Here is a 14,013-nt window from a genome sequence, read left to right as displayed (position 1 = left end):
CATCAATAAACAAACTACAGTTAGTTCAGAATGCAGCTGCCAGAGTTCTAACCAGGTCCAGAAAATACGATCACATAACCCCAATGTTATCAACCCTTCACTGGTTACCCATTAAGTATCGTATTGACTTTAAAGTTCTTTTAATTACTTATAAAGCCTTAAACGGTTTAGCCCCTACCTACATAACAGAGCTTCTACCACACTACAACCCATCACGCTCTCTAAGATCTCAAAACTCCAGACTTTTGATAACACCTAGAATAACTAAATCCACCAAAGGGGGTAGAGCTTTCTCATACGTAGCACCTAAACTCTGGAATAGCCTCCCCGATACTATTCGAGGGTCAGACACACTCTCCCAATTTAAATCTAGATTAAAGACACATCTTTTCAGCCAAGCATTCACTAATACATAGCTAATGAACAGCAGCTACGCTAATTATTCTCTTTCTGCCCTCGCCTCGGGATGCCCATCCCGAGGTAGGGAGAGATTCCGCCAGGCCCAGATGAACGTCATATGCCCATCCACAACTAGAGAGTACGCCAGCTACATCGGAAAATCCCGTACCATCCTCCTGCGAGAGCCTGCGGACTGACTGACCATCCCAGCTCCATCCAAGGCAATTCCATCACCACCCAAGAAAAAGGCGACCATCTGGCCGGCCCAGCTCAGACAATTCCATCCCAACCGAGAGCAAAGACGGACTACCTGTCACATAAATGCTAAATTTACAATATATATATACAATATTTAATGCTAAACGTACATCACATGACAGCAGTTTGAAGTTATGGCTGCACTCAGTGACTTTGATTGGAGGTAGCTGGGTGGGTGTTGTAAGGAGTGGGGGGGCTTGTTGGTTGTGGTTCGGGGCGTTTCATTTGTTGGGACTGTGTGGGTCTGGTCTGGTTGGTCTTGTTTTGTGGTCGATGTCGGACAACAGAGGAATAAAGTTAATTATGCCATTACTACTTTTCCCTGGTTGTTCCTCTGTTGTCTGTTGTTGATCACGGAATGGGACCGGGTTGGACCTGCACGGTTTCGGCTGGTGGGGCTTCCTGGCTCGTGGGCTCTCCCTATTCTTCGTGGACGTTGCTCGGTGGCTTTGGTCGGGGTCACTGAGTGCAGCTATGACACGTCAGAGGAGATCTGGCCCTCCCGACTGAGCCTGGTTTCTCCTGAGGATTTTTTTTCTCCATTATTCATCATTGGAGTTTGGGTTCCTCGCCACAGCAGAGCAGTGCAGTGTTGGCTTGCTCACCGGGAGACTGCATTTATTTATTTATTTATTCATTCATTTATTTATTAGATATTATTTATTATAATGATCTTGCTTGGTCTATAAACACCATGCACTGTGCTGTGTTTTACCTTTCTGTGTTTTTCTAATTTGCTCCTGTAAAGCTGCTTTGGAACAATGCACATTGTGAAAAGAGCTATATAAATAAAATTGAATTGAATTGAATCATTTTTATTTGGGGGAAGCTATCCCTCCGCATGAGGTATTCAAACAATAACTATTTAAACAAAGTTGTGATCTTAATTTACTGTATGTAAAAAAAAAACACAAACAGTTGTGAATAAAGGCTATTTGTGTTCAAAACAATATCATCATTTTTATGCCCGACAAACTGGCATACAGTATAAACAAATGGAAACCGTAGTGAAAGCCACTGTTGCGCTTTTGTTCATTGTAATACATTTCTTGAGGTATAAAACCTGCAGATAAAATGCTTTCACAAACCTCATTACTTGTGATCGGCAAGAGATTTATTTTATGTCTGTGGTCGGCAGAAGGTCATCTCCAGGGGTGTCCAATGTCGGTCCTGGAGGGCCACTGTCCTGCAGAGTTTAGCTCCAACTTGGCTCAACACACCTGTTTGGAAGTTTCTAGTCTGCTTTGTGAGACCTTGATTAGCTGTTCAGGTGTGTTTGATTAGGGTTGAAGCTAAACTTTGCAGGACACCGGCCCTCCAGGACTGACTTTGGACACCCCTGATTGTAGCCAAACATTTAGATGACAGACTTTAGCTCTTACATTTTATACTGACCAGACCAGTTATTCAGTTATGACCTGCTGGGGCAAAGTCACTTTTTACTACCTCTTTTCAGTAAATTTGTGTCACAGTTATGGAAGAACCCATGTGCAGGCAGCGGTAATACAAGAAACAAGACTTTATTGACAACGACAAAACAAAAACCCACGATCGGGTAAAACACAGACAGGAGTAAAATGACTAAACTGAAAATAACACTTCCCACGAGGGGGATAAAACAATAGTACATAATAAACGAAAACTTGCAGTAAAGACGGGAACCAGACTAAAAAAAATAATAAACACGACGCAACGTACTAATAGGGTAACAGGTAACTGTTAGACACAAAAGGGTAATCCAACAGGGTAGGGTACATACACGGCAATGAAGCAAACAGGCAAGGTTTGGCAAGGTAACAGGCAACTAGACTAAGCAAACCAGGTAGTGCGAACACGCAGTGTCAGCACAAGAAGCAGTACGAACAAGCACACGACAGCAGACATGAGGGCATTATATAGGGAACTAACAAAGAAGATAACAATGGGCAGGTGTAGGTAATGAGACACTGGCGGGAAGCTAAACGAGGAAATGAGAGGGGCGGGGCCAAAGACAAGACCAGAGAGAACGCACATTATGTCGTGGCCGACAATAATATGTTTCTCTCCACACAAAACACGAGGCTCTGCCATGATCAGAATCATGACAATTTGTTTGGAAGTTTTGTATGCACAATTTGGAGCATCTATGTTTTCCTTTAGCATTGCTTTATGTGATATCCCAATATTCACATTAAACCCGGCTAATTAAACAACCTAAATCAACAACAACGTGGGACTATAGTGAGATCAGGTTCAAGAACAGAGAAGAAACAGATGGCACATATTCTGATCAAAGGAACAGTTGGCTAGCAAAGCAGAGGAAGAGGAACAGGGCAAGTTAAGATGATGTTTAGTTCCCTCACAAAACTATCATATTAGCCAGAGCAAAACTACAATCTGTTGTCTACACTTACGTGTACTAAATTGATCCAAAATGTAATGCTTGCGAGAACATTTTTATGCATCAGTGGAAAACATCTTAACTGTTCTGATCTTTTTACCATCCCAATTTCATCATATATATTTAACCAGTTTAAAGGAATAGTTCATTCAAAAATGAAATTTCTCTCAATGTTCTCAATGCCATCCCAGATGTATGTGGCTTTCGAAATTTAGCTGAACACAGTTTTTCATACAAATATTTGTATTCATATACAGACCACTTCAGAAAACGTAAGCAATGCTGATTCAACAATAGTTCAGAAGAACGTCCTGTTTCAGTTTTTTAAAACTACACAAAAGTTTGAACAAAATACCACCAACAGAATATTTATAACTGAATCAAAATGTTAAACAAATATCCTTAAGATTGGATTATATATGTAAGATTTAAAAATAAAAATGAAACCATGCTTCTGGACCACTGTTTTACATGCGAAGTGGTCTATACGCCCCAAAATGTTGAAGCTCCTATAAGCACACCCATCCATCACAAAAGTAATCCAAAGGACTAAAGTGGGTTAATGTCTGTCTTCTTAATATGTTTTATGTCTTCGGAATAATATTTTGAGCATATTTTATTTCATTTGTAAATTGTTTGACTAGTAGACTAGTCAGTTCAACCTCAAACACAAACATGCACATAACTCGCACTGAACTATAAAAACAACATAGCATACACACATTTCCTTTTTTATCTGTTAAATGTCACGCCTTGCCTGCTTATCATTGTTTACACTCTGCCAGATAAAAGACAACGATAATTGAATCGAAGCAGATCCCATGTTTCATGTTAATACAAACATTGCAGATATACCGAAGAGAGTGTTATCACAACAAGCAGAATCACAGAAAGAAAGAGGCAGAGAGATGTGGGGGAAGGTTAAAAGGTAAGACACACAGATGCGGCTCAGTTTATTCATCTGTAACCCTTCCTTTGAGCAAGATAACACTTTCAACAATAGCATAGCATCTGAAATGTGTGTGTATAACAGACAGGGGTGATAACACATAACGGGCAATATTGCCAAACAAATTGGGGTTATGTGGGAATCCAACTGGAGCAGTTTGATATGACAATCTGCTTGTGTGTTTTATGAAGATTGTAGCGCACCACCAGTTTTTTTTTTTTTTAACTTTAAACGCGCGTATTTTGCTGACGTATGTGCGGCGACTCTCTTAAGCGGAGTTCACACATACAGAGATTTGCAGCACAATTCAAACGGCATAAGGAGGAAGATGAGTGGGTGTGTCCAGCTGATGCAAGTCAACCAATTTGTCATGTCACATTGATAAGCATCAGCAAGACATTCTAATTAAATGTAAACAATAATAAACATACTGAACGTGGATATAAAAATGAATAGCCTATACAAATGTTATATACTACAAAATGTGTGATGTATGATGATTTGTTGTCAGAATAATATGGGATCTTTTTTACTTGCAAGGCATCCGTATTGTGAATTTATTGAAAAAATTGTCAGTTGTGAAGCTCACAACAACATTTGTGAAAGCAGAAGAACGGCTACTGACAGAACAACATAAGAACTGGCAACCTGCAGAGATTAAATCAATGGATGTATGAACATCCCTTAGAATGGTTTATCTCTGCACTAAACGCACACAAACACGCATGCACACACACACGCAGTCTTGTCCCTTCATAGAAAGCAGCCCAAATAACAAATATTATCACAGGATATTTGCACCAGGACCTCTGCTAACTGTCAAACGCCGACTCAATCTTTGACTCTTAGTACCAATAAAATCACAAAAAGCCTGCAGTAAAGATCACATAAGGACTTGAAATCACAAAAACATAACAGGTCATAAAGCTCTCTTATTGTACACTGCAAGGACGAATACACAAAACTGATATTCTGAAATGCTCAAACTCTGCTTTGTTTACAGTGACGTAGCCATCGTTTCAGAAATGAATGGTACAAAATGTCAACACTGTAATGCCTGTGTAACAATGCGACGATGCGACCCACACTGGGATTCCATGGCAGTGGCGGTAGCTCAGGCGACCACGGAGGCATGGCCCGGTCCGGTGGCCATGGTTGTGTCATGGGGCACCGTGGACGTACTGGAGGATGGGGACGAGGGACTAGGAACGGCTGCGACCTTGGGACGAGGAGACGAGGAGCTTGGCATGACCGCCGTGGTCGCGGCGAGGAGACTGAAGAATCAGTATGCGACCGAGGCGCACCGAGGTCGCCTGTGGCCTACGGTCCTCATGTTCATGCCGGCTATCTCGTCCCTATACTGCTCCCCCCCAATAAATATGTGGGGCGAGTCCAGGGGCTCTGGGCAGTCTTCGGGATTGTGCACTGCGACAGCTTCGGGACTGGGCACTGGGAAGGCCTTGGGACTGGTCTGTACTGCCCAGACGTACACCAAAGCCACTGCGAGGATGGTCACAGCAGTAACCTCGGGGGACTCGTACCTACATTAATACTAGACAAAGAACCAAGGGCAAGTGAGAATACATATAGTGTCCAGGTAATGGGGTGCAGGTGCAAAAGACAAGGATGAGAGACTCGTGAGGGAGCGTGGGAAAAGGACATCCTGGGCAAAACAGACTGAGGGACCGACAGAGTGTTACAGCCTGGAAATGACTATTTTACTCTTTTAAATGGTAAATGAACAGTAAATATATGATCCTAACATTTTATTCAAAAGTAGGAATTAAGATATTTTACTTCAACTTTAACCTGTGTATCAGTGATGAAACTTAAAGGGACAGTTCACCCAAAAAGTATATTTCTTTGTTCTAATGAACTCAGAGAAAGATGTTTGGAAGGATGCTTGTGACCAAGCAGTTCTTGGCCACCATTACTACAATAGGAAAAATGACAATGGTAGTCAACAGTGCCCCAGGACTGTTTGCTTTCCTACATTCTTTAAATATCTTCTTTTGTGTTCAACAGAATAAAGAAATGTATAAAGCCATTTTTCCTATGGTAGTCAATGGTGGCAAAGACCTGTTTGGTCGCAAGCATTCTTCCAAATATCTTTCTATGTTCATCAGAACAAAGAGTTCTATACAGACTTTGAACAACTTGAGGGTGAGTAAATGAGGACAGAAATTTAATTTCCAGGTGAACTGTTCCTTTAAAGAGTTCACTAAAGAACATTAATTTACTCATCCATCTTTTGAAATAGACAAGAGATTCTGTTCTCCGTAGTGCTACGGAGTAAATGCTGCTCTCTTCTACACAACATAAGTGACTTGTGACTTTCTAATGATTTTTTACTTTGAATAATAATAAATTGTTGATTCTCACATCATGCATTCAAAGACTGTAAAATAGCTTATAAACTGCATACAGCAGATGCCTTTATGATGCTTTTTGGAGACAGCCCCAGTCTCCAAAGACTTTCACTGTCCGAAAGAGCCTCTCTTTTCATGTTCATTTAAAAAAAGAAACAACATCAGGGTATGTAAATATTTTACGGCGAACTATGGATAAGATGTAGGTCAGCTGAGATTTCAAAATGTCCCAAATCTGATACCAAAAATCTGATTTCATAAGCATTTTTGCTGTGTACACACACACAAGAGCCATACTGTGCCAGATGTCTGCGGAAAAAAAAAGAACTAAATTACTTGACAGTGTAAATGGGTCCATACGGGACAATTTTATTACCTCGCCGTGATGGCAGACGCCTTCGTTAATGTTCGAGAAAACACTCCTTTTACTTCCTGTCATCTTCCTATATATAGCAGCAGAGGAGATAATAAAATACAGACTCTGAACATCAAAGCAAAGCGCACAATTACTAAAGACAGCCTATCACTCTCGGCGCAAATCACCATGTTTACTCAGGCTTGTGTTGGCGGAGTATAATTTTAATCAGGTTTGAGATCTCTCTCTCTCTCTCTCAAGATGAGGCCTAGTTTGCTTCTGTGTTTGGTAGAGGTGTGACTGAATTAGCCTGCAATGCCGAGTGACATTTAAGAGATGAAGGATAGCGTCACTGCTCGTTCGAAGAGAGCATATCTGTTTTCCGCTAGATGACGGAAAAGGGGTAGGTGGGGTTCAGGGTTCAGAAAATGCTTTGATCTGTTCATTAGAATGTGTTTGTGCGCGCGTGTGTGCGCTAAACAATCACTCTGTCCAGATTGCAGGTGTGTGCGTCGAGTCTCAGGTGTTGCATGAAAATGAGAATCGCCTCCACAGGTGTAAAAGAGATCAGAGTTAATCTACAGCCTGCTGCATCCATCAGGCTTGCGTATAACATAGACACACACCAAAACAATCTCTTACTATCCGGCAGAAGTGAAAAAACCTTCCACTGCACCAACTTATATTTTGTTGACACATCTACAAATGGAAAGCAACCCTGAAACTGAATGAGATAAGATCTTTAGAAGACCCACCCATGGACTATAAGACAGTAAAAAGGTCAAAACATTACATTCTTTTTGTAATTTCTCTGTATTAAAGTCATTACTTTTTGGGTCAGTTTAGCAAACATTCTTTCACAATGTGGTACACACTGCTAACATGGGGTTTACTTCATGTTCAAAGAACTAGACATCACCTTAAAGGAAAAGTTCACCCAAAAATTTAAATTTACTCACCCTCAAGTTGTTCCAAATCTGTATACATTTCTTTGTTCTGATGAAAACAGAGAAATACATTTGGAAGAATGCTTGTAAACAGTTCTTTGCCACCATTGAATACCATGTTGCTTCATAAATTTCTTTGTTTTGTTGAAAACAAAAGAAGATATTTTGAATAAAGGAGGAGAGCAAATAGTTCTGGGGCACGTTTGACTACCATTGTAACTTTTCCTACTATGGTCAATGGCGGCCAAGAACTGTTTGGTTACAAGCATTCTTCCAAGTAACTTTGTTCATCAGAACAAAGAAATTTACACAGATTTGGAACAACTCTAGGTGAGTAAATCAACGATTTTATTTTTGGGTGAACTGTCCGTTTAACTTGTCCTGTTCAACCTCTTACCAGCTTTCGCATCAATAAAAATCAAATCTGAGACTGAATGGAATTAGATCTTTGGAAGAAGAACCACCTGCCTGTATCTTAATATGCATACTATCCATACTAAATCACACTTCTTTAAAAAAGTATTTCAGAAGGACACTGAATATATAATATTTGACAGAGTAAATATGCATTTGTGCTTGTTTTTTTCTTTAGCTAACAGTACCCGCAAACTGATACAGTACTAAATCTTAATACTGCATACTGCCTTACTGCATACTCAAAAAGCTGCACTTATACTTTTAATGCATATTACATAGCCCTGATAATTACAAACTCACCTGACCAATTCTGAGCATGTCCCAAGTCAGAAGTGGTCCCAGGGAAAGCACAGCCCCAAATGCAGCCCAGTGTTTATAGCTATTGGCCATAAATGATACAAGTAGTGCAGTAAACAATGAAGTTAGTCTCTGGTGATATTGATCTGTGAGAGTAGGAAAGTGGAAACAGACCTGCATTAGAGTCACAGCAGACAGCGAGTGGGCCGGTAGGGGGTGGAATGGCTTATTGGGTAGAAAAGCAATAAACTGGCAAAACATCAGCGGTTACCGTATATGTGCAGCAATTTTTCTCACTGGAAAGAACAAAGTGATCCTGATATATATCTTAATGAAAAACAAAATATCCCAAATTCATAATGTTATGGGAGAGAATGTTGTAATGTGTCTCATTCACTAATAATTATGAAACAAGTGTTCATTTTAGGCAAACATAAAAGGTTCTCAGATAATAATGCACTTTAAATTTTACCAAAAGACTTACTTAACTTTTCTAATTATAATATAAATATTTTAGGGCTGTCAAACGATTAATCACATCCAGAATAAAAGTTTGTGTTTACATAATACATGTCTGTGTACTGTGCATATTCATTTTGTATTTATAAACACATACTGTACACATACATGTATACATATTTAGGAAATATGTACATGTATTTATTTATATTTACCAATAATTTAAATTATATACTGTACATGTTTTTCCATTTTTTATATTATGTTTTTTCTTAAATATATACATGTTTGTGTATGTTTTTATAAATACAAATGTATGCACAGTATACAACACAAACTTTTATTCTGGATGCGATTAATCATGATTAATCGTTTGACGGCCCATAAAATCTCTGAATCTGATTTTGTGATTTTTGCACACATGGTGGTTTGTGATGTTTCTAAATGGTATTATGTAAGCCCAAATAGGTGCACATAGTTAGTGAATGAGACTCTTTTTTATTACCAGTACGTTTCTGTCACTGTTTCTAAATACTTTGAAATAAAAAAAAGGAGGGTGTTGGGGACTTGAGGGAGATTGTGACACATCCTCCAAGAGCGAGTTTTCCTACCCTTCTGTGTGTGTGTGTGTGTGTGTGTGTGTGTGTGTGTGTGTGTGTGTGTGTGTGTGTGTGTGTGTGTGTGTGTGTGTGTGTGTGTGTATGGGGCTCAAGGGTTGCTTTGCATTTCAGAGACTTTTCTGAAACCCTCTTTATGTCGGAGCACAAGGACAGAAGTCCTTGCAGCTAATTGGTCTGTCCTTCTCCTACAATTTTCACTAACACCCTCAGAAAATAAATAACTAATGCGCCCCTTGGTAGTCTCATTAGCTGCCTGCAAATCTCCCTTCATAACCTCTTCCCCACCCATCCCTCACGCACGCACACACTTCACTTCCCTTCTCTTGTTCTTATTCTGTAAGTGTGCCCATGAATAAATCTTGTGTCCGTTGAGTCCGTTGGCCACATTAGCTTCTCTTTGAATGCAGTTTCGGACTGGCAGCGCTTTGTCTATCTCAGACAATGGCCATTTTAGCTTGTTACCTCTGAGGCTGCCTCGGTTTTGCCAAGAAAGATGTGGATTTGAAGTGTGCTTTTACTGTGAATAGCCCAGTATATTTATCTCTCTTTCACTCTCTATTTGACTCTGTAAGAACAATAACCTCCCGCTGTTCACATTAAGAGACTTCTGGAAGTTTTTCAAACAGCCTCTCGGCTTTTACGTGCTCTCTTTATAGACACAACATTACTTGGTCTCTTTATAGACAATTCACATCTACAGCAGAACCAACGGGTCTAGCTTTCGGCCAGGCGATGACATTTCACCCTGAGGACAGAATCCAGAACACTGTTTAACACTTTCTTTCAAGACACCGAGATGTGAAAAAAATATTCCAAAAGAGATGAATTTAAGCCACACTACCCAAATATCCTCTACACAGACTTTTTAACATTCTTGACAACCTCTGTCTCGAGAGAATTGATTTTGCGCCTGTTCGAGATGAATCGCAGATGATAAAATGTCACGTTAATCACGACACGCGTATCAGCCGCTGAAATGCTAATGCGTGGAAATGCGAGTCGCTCACGTGCTGAGCTTTTCTAAAGGACCATCCCCCTCAGCAGCACACGGGCCTGTCCCTCAAATTAAACCTCCTTATAATGCCATGAATGTTTTCTGATACTAAATAGTAAAGATAATGCAGATCAATATTTTCATCAGAAGACTGTATGAGCCGCATGATTAATATTGAATGATCACTTGATCAATGTGTTTGCTTGTTTGTTTATAATGGAACCAGCCATTATCATTTAACAAACAAAAACTGTAGACAGTGAAGCAGCAAAATCCTTTATTAACTAAACAAATCACTCAGTGAATTGTTAATTTGAGTTATGACTCATTTGAATATCAAAATTCATGTTATGAGCCATTAAAAAAATACTAAAGAATGTTAAAGATACTAAAGAACAGTTACTGTAACCTTGCAATAATTTGCTTAAACAAAATGTTTAAATGTGCAATGTGAAAGATTTAGGAGGATATATGACAGTAATGCAATGTAATATACATAACTGTGACTTCAGAGGTGTACAAAGACTTTACATAATGAAGCGTTATGTTTTTATTACCTTGGAATTAGCTATTTCTATCTACATACACCGCTGGTCCAGTTCAGCATGTTGTTTCTACAGTAGCCCTAAAAAGACAAACTCTACAGAGTGCGTTTCGTAAATACGTTATCTCCTTTGGCAAAGAAGCAAAAAGACGTGATGACAGCTTAGTTTTGTGTCAACCTCCGTAGTACTGCGAATGAGAGGGGAAGGGGTGGAGTAAGCCATTGACTGCAATTCCCAATCTCACCGCTAGATGCCGCCAAATTTCATACACTAAAATAGAAGCACAAAGGCCATGGATTTGATTCTGAGAACTTCTGTTTCGCTTTAGATAAAAGCATCTGCCAAATGCATAACCGTAAATGCAATAACAATGCAACTCATTAAATTTGTATATTTTGCTTGTACAAAATATTGTAAAACATTATGAAGAATAATGGAATATAGTTACATACATACTGTACAATATGCAATTGTTTTTAGAAACATTCTTAATTTCGCACAGATAACCTGTCAAGTGCTAAAGGTTAGTTGCTCCCCTGTTAATTTTGCCTGAGACGCATGAACCAAAATAATTGGGTGTGCGGTAAGTCCGCCGAGAGGCTTGGCCAAGGTCTGATGGCTTCCTCCTAAACGATATCTTTTTTCCTCACAGATACACAGAAGTCTTAGCTTCGTCTTCTTCCCGATCGCTGCTGGAGAGAGAATCAGATCAATGATGACACAAGCGACTGTCTGCCAAGCTGGACTTGGCATCTGTCAGGTACAGATTTTACCCCACGCATACCTGGAGCACCTATTTGGTACCTTAATGAGACTGGATTGCCATCATGGGACGTAGAGGGGTTCAAGCTGATCTCTCAAATTAATTTAGGTTTCTTTCCTAACAGACCTTAGACGTAATCATATTTCCGGGAGAGTATGTTTTTTATGGATTTCCAATTAAGGGCACAGGGTATTCTGGGAAGGATGAAGATGCATATCTTTCTTTACCCCTGTCATTCTCAAGGTGGCATTTAAAAGGAGGGCCGATGAGGTATTCTGTCCTTTAGAAGAGTTTAGAGTGCATCTGTGCTCTTGGATAAAGTGATGAAGGAAACTGGTTAGATCTTTACACAAAATACAACATGTGATTAGAGCCTGTTTCTTTTTATCCAACCTGGTCTCATCGGAGATACATGACTATGTACACTTTTTGCAGCGCAACAAAATATGTACCACCAGGTACATATTGCAACCCAGTATCACGATATCCAACAAGAGTAACGTTAACAACACTATGGCCCGCTTTCACAGGCACGGCTTAGTTTAAACCAGAACTATGCCTTAGTTGAATTAAGATATTTATGTCGCTTTTATAAAAATGCCTTAGAAGAATACATTACTGGTGTGCATATTGAGACAAAACAATGGCACTGATATATTTTAAGATAATTCTGGGCAAGGTGTATTCAGTTGAGACAGGTCAAACATTCATTTTAGACTGGGACTAGCCTTAAGCCTTGTCTGTGAAACCGGGCGTATATTATATTATATTGGGGTGTAATGATTTTGAATTTAATCTGATATTTTGTGTACGTTTATTATTTCGTCACCACCTGACCGATCAGTTCTTACTTCTATGTCCTTTCTACTCTTTCTATATAAAAAAGAAAACACTATGCTCTGTGTATTGTGGTAGGCTTTGTGAGACCAGTTTTATTGCACTTATGCTTTTTGTTGTCCTTATGTTGTTCCAATTGCTTCCATTGTTTACCTCATTTGTAAGTCGCTGTGGATAAAAGCGTCTGCTAAATGACTAAATGTAAATGTAACAGGCATATATGGCTACATATGATGTTTATTCAAAAAGTGCAATTATTCCAACCGTTCCAAGGCCAAAAAAACAGACCCAAAAGCGATCGCCTTCTCTGTCCACCATAAAACTCTGATCCGGACCGGCTGGGCGCAGTGACAGAATTTTAAAAATTGCTACCAGAACATAGCAATGAAATGGAATTGCCAATGGCATTGGCTCTCGCGTGTCTTGTGAAACGCCATTGGCTGTCCCGCTCCGATTGCGTCACGCACTATACCCTTCAATCGTACAGTTCAATCAAAACACGACTGGCCTGGATGCTTTTCTGGAGCGCGATCGTCAGCAATTAAAGCCTGCTGTGCTCACACAATGATATTGTACGACTTTAGAAGACTCGAAAACGCAACACGACCCGTTTAATGCTTTTATACTCTTTTTGGTCAGTGTTTGCAATAAATACCCTAAATATAAATACAGCTTTCCTGTAGCTCAGTGTTAAGAGCATGGCGCTAACAACGCCAAGGTTGTGGGTTCGATCCCAGGGATGTACATGATAATGCAATGTAAGTCGCTTTGGATAAAAGCGTCTGCCAAATGCACTAATGTAAATGTCCCCTGCCTGGCTTCTATTTCCTTGTTGCGTGTTTATGTGGTTGGGAAGTGGGTAGTTTTAGGTTTAGATTAAGGGTAGGAGTGGAGTTAGGTGCTCTAAAATATCTACTAAAGTACAAATAATAAGTATTTATAAAATCAGAGGCAAATTGTGACACTGACATTCTCTAGCGGACCATTAGCGCCCCCAGTGGACTTTTGTGTCTCCAAACTGTAGCAATATGTACCTGCTGGTACATATTTTGTGGCATTGTGCAGAGGTAGGCCTACGTATTTCCTATGAGACCAGGTTGTTTTTATCAGAATAACTTTGACCACACTTAGAAATAGGAAGAAATATTGCGCTTTTAAAAAAGCTTACTTTTCTTACTTTTAAGGTTTTTGTTGGATTGGACACAGAGAAAGATATTTGGAAGAATGCTTGAAACCAAACTACTATATATATATATATATATATATATATGACTACTATAGTAGGACAAATGACAATGGTAGTCAAAAGTGCCCCAGAACGGTTTGCTTTCCTACATTTTTCAAAATATTTTCTTTTGTGTTCAACAGAACAAAGAAATTTATAAAGCAATTTTTCCTACTATGGTACACAATTTGGGTGAACT

This window comes from Triplophysa rosa, linkage group LG5 (genome assembly GCF_024868665.1).
Source record: "Triplophysa rosa linkage group LG5, Trosa_1v2, whole genome shotgun sequence".
Taxonomy (NCBI): domain Eukaryota; kingdom Metazoa; phylum Chordata; class Actinopteri; order Cypriniformes; family Nemacheilidae; genus Triplophysa; species Triplophysa rosa.
This window is presented reverse-complemented; position numbering follows the sequence as displayed.